Source organism: Myotis lucifugus, unplaced genomic scaffold (assembly GCF_000147115.1).
Source record: "Myotis lucifugus unplaced genomic scaffold, Myoluc2.0 scaffold_400, whole genome shotgun sequence".
NCBI classification, from domain to species: domain Eukaryota; kingdom Metazoa; phylum Chordata; class Mammalia; order Chiroptera; family Vespertilionidae; genus Myotis; species Myotis lucifugus.
This window is the reverse complement of record NW_005871448.1, coordinates 742595-766681: the sequence shown is the minus strand read 5'-3', so window position 1 is coordinate 766681 and position 24087 is coordinate 742595. Positions and strand designations below refer to the sequence as shown.

Sequence of the window (24087 nt, the reverse complement as noted above, 5' to 3'; positions counted from 1 at the left end):
CCTCCCCCTCCCCCGCCCCCAGGTCTTCAGAGATGGTAAGAATTAGAAGAGACTCCTGTTTTCTCAGATGAGGTTGGATTGCACAGGGACACGGCTGTAGACAGACCTCCACGGCTCCGCCTCCGCCTGCCCGGGGCCCCTGCCTCCACTGCGTTCTCCCAGGACCTGAGCAGGCCACTGCACACAGTTCTCACTCAAAGGCTTGGAACTGGAAACACTGAGAAAACCTAAGTGAGCGGACATTGTGTGTCCACCGCTCTTCCACCGGCCATGCTGTTTAATCCTCAGGCCATCTGTTTATGGATGAAGCTCATGGTCAAGTGCATTGTCCAGGGCCACCAGCCACAGGTGTCCTGATGCTTCTCTCTCCAGCAAACTGTCCGGCCCCCATGGAGGGACGGGGCCAGCCCAGCGTGCCCATAACCCCCAGGTGCCTGGCCTGTGTGGGCCGCTCTCTCTCAGCCCACGTCCACTGTGGACCTTCCTCTAAACCAGTGGTTCTCAACCTTCCTGATGCCTCGACCCTTTAATGCAGTTCCTCATGTTGTGGTGACCCCCAGCCATAAAATTATTTTCGTTGCTACTTCATAACTGTAATTTTGCTACTGTTATGAATCATAATGTAAATATCTGATATGCAGGATATATGTTCATTGTTACAAATTGAACATAATTAAAACATAGTGATTAATCACAAAAACAATATGTAATTATATATGTGTTTTCCGATGGTCTTAGGCAACCCTTGTGAAAGGGTCGTTCGACCCCCCAAGGGGTCGCGACCCACAGGTTGAGAACCGCTGCTCTAAGGGATGCCGATGCTCAGAGCCCTCGCCCCGTGGGCTTGGCGGGAGTCTGAGGGGTGTGGCGCTGTGTCCTGGGACAGGGCAGGACAGCCCCTCCGGGAAGCAATGCTTGGCACTGGTTTCAGGTGGCTTCTGACTCGTGCGATTCAGCCCCTTGTTTTCACAACAGTGAAGACTTAACCCAGGACAAAACGAACTTGCTTCTTTGCTGAGAGGTTCAGAAATGTACCATTTGATGTAAATGCCTGTCAAATCCTCTACTCGTGGCTCATGATACAGCAAAGACCAGGTCTGTTTTAACACTCAGACGGACTGCGGTTGGTGGCCGGCGTCTGTGGCACCCCAGTTCCTTCCCCAAGCCCCCTCCCCCACCACTGAGACTGCACATCCAGGGGGGCTCATTCTGGGAAAAGTGAACTTGGACCACAGAGCGAGGTGGCGATTTAACCGTCCGAGAGGAACGCTAGTGAGCAAGCCCTGGTCTCACACCAGCGCCGAGGTGGCCAGTGTGCCGCAGGCCCCTGCGCCGACGAACCACAGCCACTCGGAGGGCTGCACGCTGGCTACTCTCTTTACCACGGTCATCTTTACGTCTCATCTTTTTTTTTTTTTTTTTTAAATATTTTATTGATTTTCTTACAGAGAGGAAGGGAGAGAGATAGAGAGTTAGAAACATCGATGAGAGAGAAACATCGATCAGCTGCCTCCTGTACACCTCCTACTGGGGATGTGCCCGCAACCAAGGTACATGCCCTTGACCGGAATCGAACCTGGGACCCTTCAGTCCGCAGGCCGACGCTCTATCCACTGAGCCAAACCGGTTTTGGCTTTACGTCTCATCTTTGCTGTGTTTTAAAAACATTAAGAATTCTTTATACTCTAAAAGCGACAAACAAAATGCTTTTCACTGGTTCCTAAAACCGGGATGGAAATTGTCAGAGAGCAGTGCTGCTGCTGTTACTGGGGAATGGAAACTGTCAGAGAGCGAGGCCGCCGGTTACTGGGGACGGCCTGGGGCTGGGAGAGGCCAGGTGACTGTGGCTGGACTAAGTCAGAACCTGAATGTGCAAGTAGGTCCTCAGGCTCACCCCGGCCTTTCTGCTGGGAGGGGTGCTGACCACTCACAGGGGACTCTCGGGGTGACTCTCCAGCCTGCAGAGCGAGGTCTGGAAGGTGTGTTGGGCGACCTCCTCTAAAAATCAAGAAAAATATCCTCGGGCGAGGATTAACAACAACAAAAACGGGACCTGGGAACTCCAGGAAAGCTGGCCCAGGGAGTCAGGAGGGGGCGCTGAGTGGCTCTGTTCGGAGAGCTGACTGTGACCTGGGAGTGACCTGTGAGTGGTGCCCCTGGAGGACGGGGTGTGTACTGCAGAGATGCAATAGGTGCACACTGGGAAACAACCGGTGGAAACAGTGGGATTTGATCTTGAAAGGGTCACTTTAATTATTTCTCATGCCCCTGCTACAGGAAAAGTTCAAGAAAAATATACTTACAAAATGGAACAAGGAGATGTGTTTTCAGGACCAAAAATTAACTTACTAAAATCTCCCTTCAATTCACTGGATTAAATAATCTAAGCCCAGTGGCTCCATTCCAGCCTCTTGTGAGCCATTATTTATAATGGTTATGTGATTCCTCAACATTAATTGTAGAAAACGACATTATTATACCTTCATTTAGAAGTGACCCAGTCTCTCTTACATTACTTTCCTCAGGCCTGTGCCCAAGCGTTCGAACCCTATTCACCTTCCTGGGACCCTGCCACGGCGCCGTGTGTCAGGAACACGCCGGGCTGGGAACGCAGTCCGTCAGCAGTCCTGATGCACTGAGAGATGAGTAAGAACCATCTCACACGTTCTGGAACATCCACTGATCTGTCCTTGATTCTGTCGCCAGGACCCATCTAGACACCAGGGAGGAAGGCTTCAGTCCCCCAGGATTTCAGTACAGTCTAGCTAATGCTCCCCGAAGACTGCGCCCTACCACTGCGGTCATTCGAAAGGGCAGGTGTGGGGTGAAAGGTCAGTCCCAATTTTCTTATTTCTCACAGAGCTGTCATCTGGCACCTTCCCCCCATTGGAGACTGGGGTGGCTCTCAGATGCGCTGAGGGGTGCCCTTCTCCCACAGCCAATGGGGACACTGTTCTCCCTGCACCTGGCTGACATGGTTCTGTTGTCATGAGTGAGGGGCTATCTATTTTTTTAATATTTTTTTACAAATTTATTGATGAGATAGAGAGAAACATAAATTTGCCATTCCACCCATTTATACGCTCATTGGTTGATTCTTGTATGTGCCCTGACTGGGGATAGAACACAAAACCTTGGCGTATCAGGACCACGACTAGCCAGCTGAGCCAAGGTGAGACGCTGCATTAAGCAGCAGCTGAACCCACTGACTAATTAAAGTCATAGGAAAGTGGCTGTTATGAAATACTAATATAAAAAACAGTCATGATCTGTTCACTGGCATTTTTTTGGTAAAACTGTTAATGGCATTGTTCTGTTGTGTAGTACATAAAGCTGTGTGTGTCCGAGTGATAAACTCAGAGATTTTAGTGCTTGGCAGGAGGTTTTTAAATCCTGACAAATTAGTTTGCTTTTTTAAAAAATAGCAACTAAACTGTACATACAAAAATCATATTTTCTTCTCTCCTTCCTGCTCATATGCCGGGCTGGAAGCTCAAAGCTGTAATTATCCTTCAATTATAGCAATTACTGTAGTCTACATCTTTCTTCCTCTCTCTGCACCAACCCCAATTACAAGTGTTTGATTTTGTACGTTTTGAAGAATCTTTCATAAAAGTCTTCATCATGACAACCTGGATGTTTCTTAGAATCAGGTTTTAACTTCTCAGTTTGCCTACCTGGACCTTCACCGCTCATTCCTGTGGGCTGGTTCTTCACAGACTTAAAAAGTTCTCCATGTGCAGATTAGGCTTTAGAAGAAGATATGTTTTTCAAAAAAGCAAAGGATGAGAAAGAGAGAAAGAAAGAAAGGCAGGGAAATAAAAGATTTCCCACTGAGTTGACCTTTGGGAGCAGACGTTCTGACTACTCAGGGAACAATGAAAGAAGAATCCAGATGATGTGAGGTGGGCACAGGACTGAGATGATTAGCATCTGGTGTGGCATCTGCTCGGCTGGTGTGGCTCAGTGGTTGTGTGTCAGCCCATGAACCAGGAGGTCACAGTTTGATTCCTGGTCAGGGTACATGCCCGGGTTGTGGGCTTAATTCCCAGCAGGGGGCGTGCAGGAGGCAGCTGATCCATGATTCTCTCTCATCATTGATGCTTCTATTCCCCTCTCCCTCTCCCTTCCTCTCTCTGAAATCAATAAAAAGAGATTAAAAAAACAACAAACCACATACCAAAAGAACTTTATCATGAAGGCTGTGGAGAATTATTAAATTCCTTGGCATCAGACTAGGGTTTTCAAGCCTGGCTGAATGTTAGAATTGCTTGGGAAACTTTTGACAATACACCAATGCCCAGGCCTAACCCCAGCAGTTGGCTGACTTGGGCTGGGTTGGGGGTCTGAACATTGATATTTGTAAAGTGTCTCCAGAGCATCTGAATAGATCGTGAGGGTTGGGAATCCCTCAGCTAGACTCTTCATTCATGCCTTAAACTCATCATTGGCAAATGCTGCTTATTTCTTATTAGAGGCCCGGTGCACAAAATTTGTGCACGGGTAGGGTCCCTAGGCCTGCCTGGCAATCAGGGCTGATCAGGGCCTTCCGGCTGCTGGCCAGGGCCTTCCTTCATTCTGTGCTGTCCCCTGGTGGTTAGCACACATCAATCTCCCGGTCAGTCTCCCGGTCGAACTCCCATGGGGACAATTTGCGTATTAGGCTTTTATGTATATAGATAGTAACTGGAACACAGCATGGTCAGGATGTGACAACATCAGACAGACACAACTCATTGGTCCTCTCGCCACACATGTGGACGCTGGGAACCACGAAGCCAAGCTCTGTGCACAGGCTCATCCTTGGACCCTGGTCAACCAGGCGTGTGTGTAGTCTACATCAGAAGGCAGTCTGGCTGGCGACAGCATGACTCAGTCTCAGAGCACATGAGTTCTCTCACTGCCCGTGATACTATGCCGATGGATTTTTCTGTATTCCTCAAAATGCTAATCTGAAAGACGTATGGGTAAACATAATTGACTAGATAAACTAAAATAGCATTATTTTAAAGTATTTTCAAATATAAACATGTCAACACGAAGTGCAAAACAATCTCAGATCTGTTATTGGTTCCCACGTACCATGGTCTTTAGGTTGCATGTCAAAGCTGATCTAAAAATACATTCCTGTGTCTCCAAGTGTGTGGTGGGTGAGTCAGGACGAGGCCACCGAGCCCACTCAGGAAGCTCAGTGCCACGAAAGGGGCATAGACACGGGGTTGTGTGATGCAGGAGGAGGTGCCAACTGTGAAACCTTCTTGTAAAAAATGGGAACTTGTGCCCTAACCGGTTTGGCTCAGTGGATAGAGCGTCGGCCTGCGGACTCAAGGGTCCCAGGTTTGATTCCAGTCAGGGGCATATACCTTGATTGTGGGCACATCTCCAGTAGGAAGTGTGCAGGAGGCAGCTGATCGATGTTTCTCTCTCATCGATGTTTCTAGCTCTCTATCCCTCTCCCTTCTTCTCTGTAAAAAATCAACAAAATATATTTTTAAAAAAGGGAACTTGTGCAAAATCACCACAATTCTCGAGGTAAAGAATGTTCTAGAAATGAGCACACTTTTCTCTATGCTTTAGGCTTCTTAAGCTTCTCTCTTGATCTCCATTGCTTACATGGACACAATGCACTTTGTTCAGCTACATTTGACAAACATTATTACAGGGGTCCTCAAACTACAGCCCGCGGGTCACATGCAAATACAAATATTGTATTTGTTCCCGCTTTGTTTTTTTACTTCAAAATAAGATATGTGCAGTGTGCATAGGAATTTGTTCATAGTTTTTTTGTAAACTATAGTCCGGCCCGCCAACGGTCTGAGGGACAGTGAACTGGCCCCCTGTTTAAAAAGTTTGAGGACCCCTGCATTATTATATTTTATATTTTTAAATATATTTTTATTGATTTCAGAGAGGAAGGGAAAGGGAGAAAGAGAGGAACATCAATGATGAGAGAGAATCATTGACCGGCTGCCTCCTGCATGCCCCACACTGGGGACTGAGCCCGCAACCCAGGCATGTACTCTTGACCAGAATCAAACCCAGGACCCTTTAGTCTGAAGGCCAACGCTCTGTCCACTGAGCCAAACCAGCTAGGGCAACAAACATTCATTGAAGGACTGCCATGGGCCAGGCGGGCCCCACCCCTGCAGCCCCTGCTGGTTCCATAGTCTCCTGGGCAATGACCTTTCAAACCCACGGGTGTCTTCTCTCTAGCTCCTGAGCATATGCAGTGTGTCCTCACCCTGCGTCATTCATGCTGTGCATCTCCAGCTTCTCACACAGCGGGTTCCTCTTTCATTTTTTCTGTCCTGTTCAGACATCATGTTCCCAGAGAAGCTTTCACTGACCAACCACGCCTAAGCCCTCCTGTCCGAGGCCACACCACCCTGAGCGTGTCCAGTCTCCTCGAAAGCCCTCCTGTCCGTGGCTACACCACCCTGAGTGTGTCCTGTCTCCTCTAAAGCCCTCCTGTCCATCCCCCACCCAGCCTCGATCCCAGGACCCCCTCTTCCTTTCCTGTTCTCCCTACACGACAGCGTCTTAGTTAGTGGTCTTCGGGGTTTATGGTGGCACGAAGCCCTCTAGAACGTAACTTCTAGAATATAACCGAGTGAATGAATGCATTATTTTTGAAGTCTTACCAACAGTAGTTACGAATACAGTGTTGTATTCTTTTTTAAAATTTTAAAATTGATTTTTAGAAAGAGAGGAAAGGAGAGGGAGAGAGAAACAGCTTTTAGCTGCCTCCTGCATGCTCCCCTACAGGGGATTGAACCCACAACCCCGGGCATGTGCCCTGACCAGGAATTGAACCAGCAACCTTTTTGTTCCTGGGACAACGCACAACCAACTGAGCCACACTGGCCAGGGCATATAGTCTTGCATTATTTAAGGTTGAAACTATCATGTTAATTGATGATAAATGAGTATGTACACTGTAATTTTAACCTATATGCATGTGTTAGGATTTTAATTAGACCCACAGAGCCAGCCACTTTGGGGAGAAAGCGATTTGCATGGCGTACCTCACTGACCTCTGGCTGGCTCTCGGCTTCTGCCAGAAGCTTCTCCATTTGCAAATTTTGCAAACCTGGCTGTTCCTCTGGGCTCCCAGCAGGAAGCAGCTAGAGATCACTGTCTGACTGTGCACTTCCAACCTTCTGTTGAGGTTTCTGTAGGTCACTTTATTGGGGGGGAGGGGGTGTTAGCCCCATGTTTGTCAGCATAGGGTCCTCGGTTCACGTGGAAAAGGTTGGGGGTGTCCCGCACCCGTCACTCCATGCACGTCTGCCTGGGACAGGTGTTATATTGCAAAGAGCAGCCACTCAGCGCTGGAGGATTGAGTGCAGCCTGGGCGCTTGGTCAGTAATCTGACCCTGGCATTGTCATCACCCGATACCAACAGTGCTGGCTGTGAAGGCAGCTGTGATGTCTTGGGGACAAATCTGACGGACTGACAGACGGGATCGACAGTTGGACACGACCTCTATTTCCAGCACTTCAAGCCGTGCTGACACCACACTCCGCCGGCCTCCCGGGTGTGTGCCTGTCTGCGCATCGGCTCTGCAGTGGCCCCAGTATTCCAGGGACCCATCCAGTGTGTGAAAGGATAGCTGATGTCACTGTCAAAATCCGCTGCCTTCGTGTCATGTGAGACACACATAGTGCCCTGGCCCAGAAAAGGCACCCAACACATAATTAATGCCTTCTTTGCTTTCCTTGCTATTGTAAATATGTGTTTTTAAAAAAATTGAATTTAGAGAGAGGAAGGGAGAGGGAGAAATAGAAATATCAATGATGTGGAGAGAAAAATCATAGATAGGCTGCCTCCTGCACACCCCCTACTGGAGATGGAGCCCGCAACCGGAGCATGTGTCCTTGACCGGAATCGAACCGTGACCTCCTGGTTCATAGGTCGATGCTCAACCATTGAGCAACACCAGCAGGGCCCTTGCTGTTTGAACAAAAACTTACTTTATTCAAACTTAAAGAAGAGTCTGCACCTTTTAAAAACTCAGTGTAGCTGAAGCATTCGCATGCACAGCGAATACCTGGTTACTTCTCGTTAGTTCATGAGAGCTGTGCTGACTGTGAATGGTGAAATGCCACCCCTCTCAGCATCAGAATCGGCTGCTTCAGATGCCGGGCGGGAGCCCATGACGTACGGTGTTCTGCGAGACGGTAGATCTTGCTTATATATAAATCTGTATTTATAAAAGAGTGGTACTGTGAAATAATAGAAATGTTTTATGAAAAATGCTATTTTAAAAGGTGATCAATTCAAATTTGTTTAAAATGTATTCAATTTCAAGTAAAAGTCTAGTTGAAATTTCCAGAAACCTAGGTAACGCACACAGTTGGCTGTAGACAGTCACAACCAACTCAGAACCAACAAGTATTTCTCAGCAATGACCATCCAAGGCTGTTCAAACTCTCAGGTTGGGGCAAAGGGCAAGTGTGTGGTGGTGACCCGGACGAGGCCCCGAGCCCACTCAGGACGCTCAGCGCGAACGGGGCACAGACCCGGGCTGTGTGAGCAGGAGGGGCGCCCACTGTGACACCTTCTTCCCAAACATGTGAACCTGGACGGATTCCGCCTCTAGATGTAGCCACGGGCTTCATTTAACCTCTGCCCCTTTGCCTGCCCAGGCCCGCGAGCTCCGTTCTCAGGGCCGCGAGGCTTGTGTGTGTCTGTGTGTCTGTCTGGACAGAGGAGAAACAGCAGAGCCCGTTTTCTAGGCGGCGTGTATACTGTCCATCTGCGCCCCAACGAACCATCATCATGCCCCACGTGAGGAATGGGTGACAGGCCGAGGGGGGGACCACGCGTCTGAGAAGACACCCAGGGCTCCCCTCTTCCTGATGAGGTAACGGGATTTTTGTTCTGGGGGTCAGTTTACACCTTTTCTTACATCGCAGCACATTTCCTTGCTGGCGTCTTCTTTACATCCTGGGGGGCCTGACCCCTTTGCATCTGCTGCCCGAGCCTCTTCTCTGAGGCTGGAGGGCATGTCCAGCTGCCACCTGCCCCTCCTCCAGGGCGGCTCCAGGCCTTGGCCTCTGGGAGCATAGGGCGGACACGCCCTCTTCCCTGCACAGAGGCCTCCTCCAGGGCCCCGCTCTGTGTGGATGGGGCCCCTGTACTAACTGCACGAGGTCACATCCCAGGTCCTCCTATCTATCTCCCTCTCAGCCCCGCTCCCCACCCTCTAATCTGACACCCCAGCCTCGTGGATCACTTTCAAAACCACCGTCAGGTAGTCCTTATCTCTGCACCGAGGCAGCCCCTCGTCCAATCCCCAGCATCTCCTGTCTTGAAGCCCTATTCACACGCTGCCCCAGCTGGACGGGTCTTCTCAAAACAGTCTGATCACACCCCGCCCTCTGCTTACGACCCTCTCATGGTTTCCCACGGCTGGAAGGACACAGGAAGTGAGGTCAGATAAAGCAGGGGCTGCTTCCTGCAAGGTCTCCCTCATCCCTGCCTCATCCCACTCACCTCCTCCTCTCAGGGACCTCTCCCCCTCGCTGGTCCTGCCCCCACCGACCAGGGGCATTCCCAGCCCAGGGCCGGGCTCAGGGCAGTGTGTTTCTCTCTCCCACACCTCATCCTCCTACGTCCACGTAGTGTGAAGGCTTGACTCACAGTCCATCCCTACGAGACTATATGGAAACCGAGCATAACACACACCGGAGCTGGAAGCCAGTGACACTCCACTCTGCCATCGGCGGGATCCGGACGCTGCCATGGTCAGTGTGAGGTCTGAGGTCCGATTTAAAGGAGGCCCCATCTGCATTCTCTGTCTCCACAAAAGCCCATTAACTATAAATCATCACAGAACCGTTTCAGTTGTCTAGCGTAACACCATTCAATCGCTTTATGAACTTCCAAGCTCAAAGTTATGCAAAACTAAAATAGCACAAAATGCGAATGAATACAGACCTAAAAGCGCACACTATGTCAGTCTGACTCAGCCCTTTGGATGGCGGACGAAAGAGAGAGACACTGATCGCAGCGTGCTAAACCCCCGGCAGACGCGCCGGCTCGGAGTCTGAGCGCCTGGGACGGACCCTGTCTGTGGTTCGTCACCCACATCCGCTGACCTTCCACCCGCTCGTCCACACCCCGGGGAGCCTTCCCCATGTCCCTCACCCACGGCTCACACCCGCTGTTACTATTACCGTATTCTTGTGTAAGACTTCCGAGTTTATCAAACATGCTCACAGCCTTTACTTTTTGAGTAGCTACACAATCGCGTGAGAAATTTAAGGCAGGGTTCTTCTATTTTTTTTTTGTTTCATTTTGAATTTTTACTGGTGTTTTACAAATGAGAAACACGAGGCGGGAGAGATGAAGTGGCTGCCTGAGACCCAGCCTAAGCCAGGAAACGCCTGCTACTCTAGGTCTTACATCTGTCCTCACTACATAGCATGTTAGAAAGATGTGGTTCCACACGCAGTGAGGGCCTCGCCCACAAGCCAGGAAGGCGGAGCCCTCCACGGCCACGGCCACGGTCAAGGCTCCGCCACCGGGCCTGGCGGGGACTGCACCCACCCAGCTGGGCACCACCCACAGGCAAAGAGTTTCTCTTTCTGAAGAAACACCACGTTTCTCATTTTCCTCTAAAGACACGACCTGCCCTATCTGTCTTCTGATTTTTCTTACTCCACCTGCAGAAAAACAGAGCAGAAAGCAACAAGAAGTGATCGCCACTCAGCGTGCTGGCTGCGGGGACAGCAAGGTGGGACTGTGGCAACTACCATCCTCACCCACCAGTTCTCTGACAAGATGGGCATCGTCTACATGAAACAAAGTTCTAAGGCCTGAGAAGGTGAGGGATCGGGGCCCATTAGTCAGCCAGCCTGTGAGGACGCGTGTGAATGCTTCGCTTGTGTGGCACAGAACCGGTACTTACAGTTACTAGTCACCTACAGTGTGAGGGATGACAGGGGTTGTGCTCACTGAGTTTGTGGACGGGTTTCATTTGAACAGGGTTTCCGACCGCGTTTAAAACGTGCTCAATAAAAAATGTGCAATATACTTTGCAGAAACAATATTAAAAATCCTAGAATGTCTAGGGATCTTTGGGATCTTGTCCAACACGCTCATGCTTCATTTTTATTTGTTAAGAAAAAATCTTGGCAGTAATATAAGACATGTTGCAAGGATAAAACTCTCTTATCTCGGGCCCAGAAACCTGTATACAACGTCTAGTGTTGCAAACAAATGTAGGAAAGTATGGGATTCCCCCTTAAAGACGTCAGGTATAAACAGAGTCATCCCCTTGGAAAGGCAAGCCCAGATGGCCCACCAGTCTCAACAGAGCCGCTCCCCTGCCAACACGCCCGCCTGCCGCCGAAAGCTCTCCGCGCACAGACTCGCCCGTCTGCAGCGCTGGCCACCATATGCTCAGACCGGGCTGGGGACGTTTTCCTGGCCCATAAAACGTCACTTTAAAAACAAACGCCGAGCGCTCACAGAAAGGGGCTCTTCAGGGAAGGGGGACCCGCACGTGCGTGCCGGAGTGAACTAGGCGGTGATTACAGATGCGACCGCGGGCTTTGGAACACAAGCGAGGCCATCGGCAGGCCCGGCTGTGATCGGCCGCCTGGAACATTTTCACTCACAGCCCTGTTTCTTTCTGGAACCTACATTCTGGGATTTGGTATTTGTGTGGTTGTTAATAAACCACGTGATGACTGCAAATGTGATGGAACTGCCCTGTAAACACGTGACTTTGTGTTATTACCGATGAAATCAGCACCGAGGCTTACAGCGTTTCAGTAGCTACCGCCAGCCCTTCTCCCCCTGCCCCCCAGAGAGAGAGCAAGCGGCAGGGATGAGGACGGAGTCACAGATCTCCGTCACTCCTCCAGGAGGCCTTTCTGTGCTCATGACGGGACTGCGGGATAATGGAGAGTCGGGGCTGAAAGCTACCTGTAGGCAGGTGGCCTCAGTTTTGGGGGGCCTTGGGGCTTCACAGGCTGGGGTGGGGACGTAGAGCCCCGTGACCACCTGAGGTCCCTTAAGGAGCTCCGAGGTTCACAGCTGTAGGAAGTGGTCACCATCTCTGATACACATTTGCCAGGTTTCTGTACCACACATCCTCGAATGACCTTTGATGTTCTATTTATTTCAAAGAAGGGAGATTTCTTTGGACTCACTTCACACCACCAATTAGAGGTATTTTAGCTGCCAGAAAAAGAAATCTCCATTGAACCCAACTTATGGGCTCCAAGAGCAATTTATGGATTAACCTGGAACTATATGGGGCTTTGGCGGGTTTGGTGAAAATACTTATAACATGAGAGTGAAAGAAATCAATACAGATTTATTAAGGCTTTCATTCTCTGCATAGGTTTAAAATCGGTTCTGCCCCATTAGAAAGGCCTTTCGTATTTGGGGAGTTGCAATATTGTCCTTTCTGGTCCCCGGGACCTGCTTTGAGCTGATCCTTCACATTCATTAAGCGGTCTCTCTCCTGGGCGGCCATGAAGGTGGCTGGCTCCCTGCCACACCCCGTCAGCCCGCCAGGCGACGGGCCTGGATTCTGTGCCCAGGCACTCGGGCACCCTGCTCCCAGGATCTCCCGCCGCAGGGAAAGAATGTGAGCAGCACTCGGGGGACCATCTGATGCTCCTTAAAAGCAGGCAACCAAGGACTGTGGCTGCACATCTGCTTTCTAACAGGAGGAAAACCAAGTGTTTTCACTTACTGACCACCGCTATTTGCCAGGTCCTTCTTTAACCCGGAGCCTGACGTGGAAAAATCAAGTTACCCTTCACTTACTCTTCCTAAAGTCGTTGTGAGGTCCAGATAGGTTACAAGGTCACACCCTTGTAACCTCGCTCCTCGCAATGTGTCCCTGCAGGCCCTGCAGCAGGAGATGCCGTGTCTCTGCCCTGAGTCCTCCGCTGGCCTCCTGACTCATTGTCCCGGGGACTGTAGTGGAAGCAACAAGGTGTCTACCCTGAACCGTGGCCACAGCTGGGCACGCTCCCGCTCTCATCACTCTTGGGACCAGACCAGCCTGCTGGACGAGGAACATGGGTCCAGGTGTCCTCACTGTCCCCTCGCTGACTGCCAGCTGACCACAGACACACACACGCGAGGCCGCCTGAGCCACAGGTGGGGGCTGGACCAGCCCACCCCCAAACCCACAGCATTGGAGTGACAGCATGGCTGTTGTTTTAAGCCGTTAAGCGGGGGTGGGCGGCCAAAGCTGCCTGATACAAAGGCATATTCCTTCACTTACTGGAGCGGTGGGAAAGGGCAGCGACGTGCCCAAGGTCACGCGGCGTAAGTGGCAAAGCCGCCAGGCTGTGGCAGCTGCCTGTGTGCCCATGCTGGTGGTCGCCACAGTACCGACCACTTTCGACAGAAATGAAAAGGCTGCGTGCGGTGCTTCCGAGCGCTCTGCTGGGTGTGGCATATGTCCTACATTCAGGAAACTTACGATTTCCATTTTGTTTTTCACTAAGGAAACTGCAATTTGATTTTTTTGCTCATGTGACTGCTTTCACCTAAAAATGTGAAAAATGCATTTTTATTTTCTACCTTTGAAACCTTCCTCAATGTCCCAAAACAGAAGTAGAGCGTCCCTCGTGTGGTGGACGGCAAAAATAATCAGTTACCCTCCTTCCATTACCCTGTGTATGTGACTTCTCTGTACCCCGTGTCCAGACAGGAAGTCTAGTTCCCCACCCTGGAGTCTAGGCTGGGCTTTCGACTTGCTCTGGCCCAGAGGTGTGGCAGGAGGCGGGTGAGCCAGTTCTGAGCTGAGCCTCAGGCCTGTGTCCTCCCTCCGCTTCCCTGGGTCACCCTAGCTCCCCACGTGCACTTCGAGGCCAGCCCTGTGAAGGGTGGAGACAGCTCCATCAGCGGGCTGTCCCAGCGGGAGCCCCAGCCAGGTGAGAGCCCAGCCAAGATCAGCAACGCCAAATCCCTGCCAAGCTTTGTGGCACGTGGAGGCCTGGTTGACATCAGAGGGAACGCCCAGAGGCGTGCAGCCTAAATTGCCAATTACAAAGTCACGAGCTAAATAAATGGTCATGTTAGACCACCAAGCTTGTCAGGGAGCAAAAGATAATGGATACAGTCCTGGCCAGAGTTCTCAGGCCCACACATAGAAGGGTTGCAGGTTCAATCCCCGCCCCAGTCCAGGTGCGTGTGGGAGGCAACCATCAACGTCTCTCTCTCTCTCTCTCTCTCTCTCTCTCTCTCTCTCTCTCTCTCTCTCTTTCCCTCTCTCATTCTCTCCCCCCACCCCCCTCCCCCCGCCACTCTCTTTAAAAATCAATGGAAAAAGTATGCTTGGGTGAGGATTAACCAAAACAACTGTTCTGGCATTTTTGGAGTAGTATGCATATTTGCTAAGTGTTTATTGAATGAATGAATAAATTATTAAATATCCAATTACAGTGAGATAGAATTGCCCCAACAGACCAGAACTCTGGCTTTTATGCTGAAGTGAATACCTTCTATCTTTCCTGGCTGAGACGTGATGTTAACACAGGGCTGATGCTTACCAGGTGTGCTCCATAGATGTGAGCTCCCACTGATCCTGTGCGTGAACTAAAATACCCCCCAAACTCCCAGACAGAAGCCAAAGCCAACACCAGGGCACCGAGGCATGCAGGAGACCGTCCCGAAATCTCTTCAAAATCAAAAGTCTCCTGGCATTTGTGGGGTGGAGATTTAGGGTAAGGGACAGGCTTTTTCTTTCTTAATATTGGCGAACTTCGTTCACTTTGAAAGTCAGCCCTCTTTAACTGGCCCATAGCCACTCAAGCCACCAATCTCAGAGTGGGAGGATCCTGCCACAGAAGACTGCCCGGCTTCCCGGTCTCAGCCAGCCGCACAGCAGGAGCCCCCGGGGAGGTTTAAAAAACGCCTCCAGAGATGGGCTTCATCAGTTTGGGTACAACCTGCACATGGGGACTTTTGAAAGTTCTCGGAGTGACTTCATGGAATAGTCAAACTTGAGAACCACCATTCACAACCCCCCCCCCCAGTGTTTCCACCATCAAGTGGTTATTATTGAGGCTAACGTTCGGGCAGCCCTAAGGCCGGCTTCTTTTTTCTATGCTTCTAAGCAAAACACAGCAGCATCCAGATACTACAGCTGGGAAATACAAGAAACATAAACATAATCCAGAAAATAACTTCTTATAATGGACAATGGCTGGCTCAAAAGGAATCAAAAAGGACACCTGAAATTCATAAAATATTGCATGTCAATAGTAATTAAAAAATAAAATAAAAAATTTAAAAAAAGGAATTAAGAAATAATGATCAGATGAGTAACTTTCTGATACTATGAACACAGGGTAGGGTCTTAAATGTCAGGAAAATCTTAAACATATTAGATGTTCAACATTTTACTGTCCTAAGTTAAAATTCCACTTAACACCATAAATTATACTAAATAAAAAGTCAAACTAAATTGCATTTAAGTGTAAAATCTAAAAGCATATTAACCTAAAACCTGCTTGAAAATGTACCTTATATGAACAATAACACTATCAGAAATTAAGGAATAATTTAATATTTTAATATGATTTTGAGTTCAGATTCAGTGTGGCTAATTTAAAAAATTATGGTCTTGTCTTCATGCATCAATGACTCTCACATGTCAACACTATTATTTTCAGGGACTATTCTTTTTTGGCAGAGTCAGAACGAACACTCTTATGCTATAAACTATGTAATCACGTAAAATGCTTCTGTGCCAAGATTTCATCTTCAATGAGTTCCATAGCTGCAATCACAAACAGACCTCCCACGCATGTTGGGAGAGTCAGAATTTTCCAAACCACAGAGTCCCCGAGGGAAAAATGTGATTTGACCCCGATTTCACAGAAATGGAACGTGAAGCTTGCGGAGGTTCAACAGGTCAAGCACAGCTCCCAACTTCGACGGCCTGGGAATGGAGCCCGGGCCTCCGTGCCTGCAGCCTCGCCTCTCTGGACGGGCACGAGGAGGGTGGGGGGAGGGAGGACAGGGACTCGGGCTGGGGCACCTGCCCGGGCTCTGCCAACCTCTGCTACTGACGGCTGTGTTCACAGGTGACTTTGGCATCAGGAGAAATCGTTATCACTGTCTACTCCAATTCTTACTCCAAAACAGGCTGGAATCCATTTAACACTTTAGTTATAAATATAGTTACTGTGCTTTTTCTAGTCTGATATAAACTTTTACATTAACGTGGCACCTTTGTTAGAATTAATGAACCAATATTGGTACATTTGTTATTCAGATTTCAAATTAATTCAGATTTCCTTCATTTTTGCCTGATGTCCTTGTTTTGGGTTGTTTCAGGAAGCCATTCAGGGCACCAGATCACGTATAGTTCAGACTGTGTGTGTGTGTGTGTGTGAGAGAGAGAGAGAGAGAGAGAGAGAGAAAGAGAGAGAATATAAATATCTCAAATATCTCTCTTTTTCCAGGCAATAAAAGGGAAAAATCCTACAAATTACTGTTCTCATATTCTCTAATATAAAATAAAAGGGCTCATGTGAATGAAGTGATGTGGAATTTTAATTATGGGTAAAACACTGTGGATAAGAGGAAGGTTAGGGTTTTAAAAACTGACATTTGGAGGGACCTAGAAACATGGCCTCTGATGTGTGGATTAACAAGCACAGCACGGGGCAGAGCTGTGTGAGAATTCAGGGCAGTCAAAGGCGGTGACCACAGAAATATAGCAATGCAGAAGAAAGAAGTAATATTGTGCAATTTGTCATCATTTATTTTAGGGGAGTCAGCATTTTTAAAATCCACAGAAATGTAGTTAGTTTTCTTGCCAATCCTATATAATAAAAGGGTAATATGCAAATTGTCCCTAATGGCGGAATGACTCGTTGCTATGATGTGCACTGACCACCATGGGCAGCTCCTGCGTTGAGCATCTGACCCCTGGTGGTCAGTGCATTCCCACAGGGGGAGTGCTGCTCAGCCACAAGCTGGGCTGACAGCTGCAAGTGCAGCTGCGGTGAGTGGTGGGAGCCTCTCCCGCCTCCTCGGCAGCACTAAGGATTTCCAACATCCCCTGAGGGCTCCCAGGCTGTCAGAGATGTGGATTTCCAACTGCAGCTTAGGCTCTCCTTGGGGAGCAGGCCTATGCCATCAGTCGGATATCTCTCGAGGGCTCCCGGGCTGCCAGAGGGATGTCTGACTGCCAGCTTAGGCCCGTTCCCCTGGGGAGTGGGCCTAAGCTGGCAGTGGACATCCCCCAAGGGTTCCTGTATTGTGAGAGGGTGCAGCCAGGCTGAGGGACCCACCCCCCGCCCGAGTGCACGAATTTTTGTGCACCGGGCCTCTAGTATTTGTATAAAACATTTTCCTAACGAGACTGATTCCTCTTACCCTGAAATGAATTGTTAGATCACAACAGAGAATGTTGAAGCATTGCCTTCCCTCACAGGCATGCCAACGCCTGACTGCGTGATGCTGCACTGTAAATAGGGAAATTCAAACGCGAAAACATTCTCCAAGTTGCCAAACATAGTTCCCGGGCATCTCCTTGCTGGAGAAAGTGAAAGCTAATTCACGAGCAGCGCTGTGCATACACCAAGTAGCTTTGTGGAAGGACGTCCATTCATGTTTCTTTGCCCTGAGTTCACACCCACTGAAATGCTTCCCTGGACCTCCCCTGACGTTTCACTGAAGACGCTGGATGGAGCTGAAGGTCCCAACGCAGCGCACCGGTGCCTGTACCCCCACCGGCCCCGGGTGGGCTCCCTCCATTGCTTTGTCCGACTGCCCTCCCCCGGGACATTTCTCCCCGCCACGAGGAAGCCGACATCTGCATCTGGCTTTGGGGAGTCACAGGAACACTCTGAGAAACCTGCCACAAGCAAACCCATGTCTCCCCACATGCCTGGCCATAGTGAACCCTCTGTCCCCCTGTGGGGGCCTGCGGGGAGCTGCACCATGAACACCCGAGCACCCTGCGTGCTGGCTACGGGCACCGAAGGCAGCTGTGTCCACCCCCAGCAGGGGAGGGAGCTCGGCACACGTGCATCTCTTGGATGCACGGCCTCAGACCTTCACAGGATCAGGACGGGAGGTCCAGGGCCTGCCACTGAAAAGGGTGTTGGAAAGGGCCAGCGACCTCCCCGGCCCCCGAGAGCTATGGGTGCCCCACACAGGCATGCGACACGGCACAGCTCGCCCTGCGGCCTGGGCTGCAGTACATAGGCCCGTGGGCACCACGCAGCCGGAACCTGCACCCACTCCAAGTGCACCATGTGTGTCCTGTGTGGGGATGGCAGGTGTTCGAGACCATAGAGGGACGTGAGAGTCAGGCAGGTCTGGTGCGGTGCAGGAGGTGTCCGTGGTGGGGTGCATGGAGCCCCGACCCGACTCTGGCGCAGACGACCCGTGCCTGTGCGTCCACCCGCGCCGCCTGGGGCCCTCGCCCCAGAGCCCCCTCTGAGCGGCTGAGTACTCGCCCAGGGCCCAGGCAGTGTTTACCCTGAAGTCAGTGCCGCCTCAGGGTCCGTCAATTGGAACGGCGGTGGCGGCCACTAGTTCCCCATCGCTACCCGTTGCTCTCATAACAGACACAGACAGCACGTCACACTCACTCCCCACTCCCAGACGCCAGGCCTGGTGGCTGCAAGGATACATGCCCAGATGTGAGAGCGCACGCCGGCTCAACTGCCTGGGCGCTCCCTGCCGCGCTTCTGGGCGCACTGTGGCCACGCGCTGTGGGAGCCAGGATGTCACCAGCACGTGCTAAGGACTGGGCAGTGCACAGTGGTCACTGTGGTTCCAGCAGAAAGGAACAAGGCAGGACAGGGGCTGGCAGTCACTGCAAACTCACCAGGCCTCCGGAGCCCTGGTGGGAGCGGCCAACACGCCCAGCTCCCCGTTCCCCTCGCCGGCCCTTAACTTGGTTGTTAAAAATCATCAAATAAAAACTGCTTTAAAGCCAGACCAGATAAATGAACAAAATAGATTGAAACAAAGCAGTGGTTCTCAACCTTCCTAATGCTGGGACCCTTTAATACAGTTCCTCATGTTGTGGTGACCCCCAACCATAAAATTATTTTCGTTGCTACTCCATAACTGTAATTTTGCTACTGTTATGAATCGTAATGTAAATATCTGATATGCAGGATGTATTTTCAGGGGTCGAGACCCACTGGTTGAGAACTACTGAAAGGGAAAGGTTCAGGAACACCTTGGTTAATTTTTCTTTGTGTGTGTGTGTGTTTACTTGAAAGTATCATCATGTAAATATACTTTAAACATTTTTAGAAGGTTGTACAAGTACATCCTTAAGAAGCTGTCCAACACGTGGTGAAAGACTGAGCGGCGGACACACAGCGCAGCAGGTCTGACACGACTGGCACCGTGACGCAGCAATGACCCCTCCGGGCAGGAGACACGGCTGACAGGTGTGCAGTGGCCTGTGGCCACTGTACCTGAAAGCATCACACATGAATAATTCTTGTAAAAACATGCACAGGCCTTCTGAATGCAGCGGAGACTGGGGCGATGACACACCCCTGAGCTTAGGCAGCCAGGCCTGGAGCGAGGCTTGGCTGGCGCACCGCTCCGCTGTCCTGCCTCCCTCGCCCACTCGCTGTGAGCGTGGAGCCTGCAGCCTGGCAGCAGCCTTTTCTGCTCCACCAAGCAACACTCATGCGTGCACATGCACACACATGCACAGGAGTCCCCAGGCACCTGGAGCCACCAGGCACCACGGAGTCCTGTCTGCAGTTCCTGCACTGGGAGGCGGGGGTGAAGGGTCAGCCTTGGTCTCCACTCCTGCTGGGGCAGTTTCCAGGCCAAGTGGCTCTGAGCCTTCCTGCCCCACTGGCTGCCTTTCATGTGCTAACCACCTGGGCGTGGCACCTCCCACAGTGCGGGCCTCACCTAAAGGCAGCGCTGACTGGGAGTTTATATAGTATTTCCTTTTTTTCTTTATTGATTAAGGTATTACATATGTGTCCTTAACCCCCCATTGCCCCCTGACCCCTCCCACCCATGCCCTCACCCCCTGCTGTCTGTGTCCATTGGTTAGGCTTATATGCATGCATACAAGTCCTTTGGTTGATCTCTCCCCTTTACCCCCACCCTCCCCTGCCTTCCCTCTGAGGTTTGACAGTCTGACCTATGCTTCTCTGTATCTGGACCTGTTTTTGTTCATCAGTTTATGTTGTTCATTATAATCCACAAATGAGTGAGAGCATGTGATATTTATTTTTCTCTGACTGGCTTATTTCGCTTAGCATAATGCTCTACATCAAAATAAAAAGCTTCTGCACAGCAAAAGAAACCATCAGCAAAACAACAAGAAAGCCCACTGCATGGGAGAACATATTTGCCAATGTTATCTCCAATTAAGGGTTTAACCTCCAGCATTTACAGGGAACTCATACAACTTAACAAAAGGAAGATAAACAACCCAATCAAAAAATGGGCAATGAATCTAAATAGATATTTTTCGAAAGAGGACATACAGAAAGCCAAGAGACATATGAAAACATGCTCAAAGTCACTGATCTATCAGAGAGATGCAAATCAAAACAACAATGAGGTACCATCTCACACCTGTCAGAATGGCTATCATCAACAAATCAACAAATGACAAGTGCTGGAGAGGATGCGGAGAAAAAGGAACCCTCCTGCACTGCTGGTGGGAATGCAGACTGGTGCAGCCACTGTGGAGAACAGTATGGAGTTTCCTCAAAAAACTAAAAGTGGAACTTCCACTTGACCCAGTGATCCCACTTCTAGGAATATATCCCAAGAAACTAGAAACACCAATCAGAAAGGATATTTGCATTCCTATGTTCATAGCAGCACAATTTATAATAGCTATGATTTGGAAACAGCCTAAGTGCCCATCAGCAGATGACTAGATTAGAAAACTGTGGTACATCTACACAATGGAATACTATGCTGCTGTAAAAAAGAAGGAATTCTTACCATTTGCAATAGCATGGATGGACCTGGAGAACATTATATAGTACTAGAGTTCCGGTGCACGAAATTCATGCAAGTGTGTGTGGGGGGGTGTCCCTCAGCCCGGCCTACACCCTCTCCAATCTGGGACACCTTGGGGGTAGTCTGACTGCTGGTTTAGGCCCGATTCCACAGGCAGTCAGACATCCCTCTCACAATCCGGGACTACTGGCTCCTAACTGCTCGCCTGCCTACCTGCCTGATTGCCCCTAACCGATCCCCTGCCAGCCTGATTGACGCCTAACTGCTCCCCTGCTGGCCCTATCACCCCCAACTGCCCTCCCCTACTGCCCTGATTGCCCCTAACTACCTTCCCCTGCTTGCCTGATCACCCACAACTGCCCTCCCCTACTGCCCTGATTACCCCTAACTGCCCTCCCCTGCCTGCCTGATCACCCACAACTGCCCTCCCCTGTCAGCCATCTTGTTGTGGCCATCTTGTGATGACGTCGCACGTGACGCCACCTAGGCTTTTATTATATCGGATTTCTACATGCCATGGGCGAATTCTCATCACTGAAGGAGTAAAGCAGGCACACTGCTACCTTGCAGACTTTTCTCAGGCTACACAGTGTAATGCAACGTGAAGAAAACGTCTCTTCAAGGAAATGATTTCCCCAAATTGGGACCCATGTCTACAGAATGAGAAGCTGGTAAAGGGTCTTTTTAAAACCCTCTCAGCCGGCACACAGCTGCGGCGTCTGCGCCTTCTCCCTGCTCTGCTCTGGTCCATGCTGTGTGCACAGAGCTGCCAGCCCTGTCAGCAAACAATGTCCTCTCTGTCAGAACAGAGAAGGAGCCAGCCGCATGGCAGAACCCCCTCCGACGTCCCCCCTCCCCCCAGAAAGGACAGCCAGGCTGGGAAGGACCCCCCTCTGAACTCCCTTCCAGCAAGCGAGGGACCCAGTCGTGGCAACGGTATGTCAACTGCCAATCAGGGAGAGCTGACAAGTTTCCTTTCTTTTAAACTGGAGCATATATTTCTGCGTGTGTGTGTGTGTGTGTGTGTGTGTGTGCTCGCACACGCGCGTGTGTCCGGATAGCTTTATCAGGAGGAAGGAGGCGTTTCATCAGATATAATTCAGGACTGAGCAAAAGCAGCTTTTAGCTCCAGACGGAGCTGCCCCAGGGGACGTCACAGAAATGACACAGCAATTTGTGCGAGAATATTGGCAGCTAATTCAGGATTGCTAGAGCTGACTCTGAACCCAGCTGCTTCTGTCCAGCCTGTATTCCTGCTGAGCTCCCGATCCATAAAGGAAGCGCCTGCAGTTACTGCTCCAAAGGTACCGTGTGACGCTCTCAGGCTTCTCTTTGTGCATCTGCCTGTCTGTCGTCTGACACACACCCACACACACCTCCCCCTCCCCCCAAAAGAGGCATTAAAACATGATTTTCCAAACCATACACTGCACGGAGCAATTGTTAGTGACCAACGAAAGGTTTTCCTTAAAGAAGAGCATGGATGGCTCACGTCTGTCAGATTCGCACGTCTTATTGGTGTAAAACACCAGGGTGTGCGTTTTCCCCCCTTGTGATGCGACTACAGTCTGCCTTCTATCTTAACCTCTGGAGGGAATCGCCGACTCTTGGCTCATAAAAGACGAAGTGCTATTTTTGTAGTCAAACCGCACTGGCGTTTGTTTGCATGGATGTCTAAGAAACGTCCCCGCTCCTTTTCCCACACAGGGTAAGCCCAGCCAGCGAGCGCCCAGATTCTGAGGGCCTCTCCTGGTAACAGGGCCGCCCGCCGGGCCAGCCGCTCCGTGTTCCTCCTCTCTCCCCCCACGCGGGCTCCTCGCAGACTAAACAACGGGCCTTTGTGCGTCCCCCTGCGACCGGCCAACTCTAACGGCGTGCCTGGTACAAGGGTGGTGTTTACCTTGGAGAAAACTGTCCTTGCAACCCTTCCCAGCGCTGGCAGTGCCGTGGCTCTGAAATGCTGCGAGAGCTCCCTCCTCCTTGCTGCCTGCAACCGAAGAGAGAGAGAGAGAGAGAGTGAGGGAAAGGCAGGTGGCTAGGGAAGGGGACGACTCTTGTCCTGTTCACTGTAAATCCATGCCAACGCTGGGCTTTCTATTCCTTCCTGCGAAGCGAGGAAAAGCTACCGAGAGGGGTGAGCAAGTCAAAAGTCATTTCCAAAACAACAGCCACGTCTGTCTCCTCAAATACACATCCACCACTCGCTCCCTCCACGTCTCCTAGTTCCCGGGCAGAAGCCTCTGTGCTCCTGTAGTAACATCACACTCAAGTCACTTATCTGAGCCCGGAGAGGAGGCTTTATGCTTTGGGGGAAGGCGAGTTGTGCTTTTGGCAAAATGTCTTATTAAAAGGCGCGTGTCGGTGCAGCATGAGCGGTGGCACCCGAGGGACACGCAGACCTCTTAGTCCCGAGTCGTTCCTCCACGCTCCCACCGAGGACACGGGGAAGAGGCGACAGGTGGAGGCACCCAGGGATGCTTCCTTCACTGCCCTCCCGGCTCATCGGGCCCTCAGTCCACCTGCCACTGCGGCCCTGCTCCGTTCCCGGCGCCCAGCCTGTCCTCCGAGCCCCTCTCCTCTCCAGCTCTCAGCCTGTCTTCCAGCAAACACCTGGCATGGCACCTGTGTTTCAGGTAAGACGCCATGATAGGTGCCGAGGGAGGGAGGCAGGGAGGGGGTGGAATGAATGAATGAATGTGTTTATATTCTAGGAGCCTCTGGCTACTGACTCAGGCTTAGAACTTCTCAATCATTTTAGCAGACCGAGCTGCAACCCCTGAGTCACAATATCAAACACTGAGCCGTCTGGGTGCGCACCTACAGCGCGCTTGTCCCGGGACCGCAGGTGGCCATGGACCGCGCGGCCCGGCCTCCCCCGTGCCGCAGAGACCGCGTGGTCCTGCGACTCTGCTGCTTCCTGACAGCTACCACATAAGGGACAACTGCCTTCTGTGGCCAACGCCATCAGCTACCTCGTTCTTTTCTTTTTGTTTTAATGCATCTAAAATACCAGAACAAGACAGCTCCGGTCCTCCACCATCAGCTATGCTCACTCAGAGGGAGGGTCCTCACCAGCTCTCGGTGTGAAGAGCCTGCCAGACACAGACCTTCCAAGGCGTCCTTCA

At 50.8% G+C, this 24087-nt stretch overlaps 1 protein-coding gene across 1 annotated transcript in view; it reads right to left on the bottom strand.

Annotated features, from left to right (window-relative positions):
• Positions 1–24087, bottom strand: part of PAG1 (phosphoprotein membrane anchor with glycosphingolipid microdomains 1) — a 60990-nt gene that overhangs the window by 22501 nt on the left and 14402 nt on the right. The window contains exon 2 of the mRNA XM_014467500.2: positions 22863–22949. The gene's annotated coding sequence lies outside the window, so the exon portion shown is untranslated. The remainder of the gene's footprint in view (positions 1–22862; positions 22950–24087) is intronic.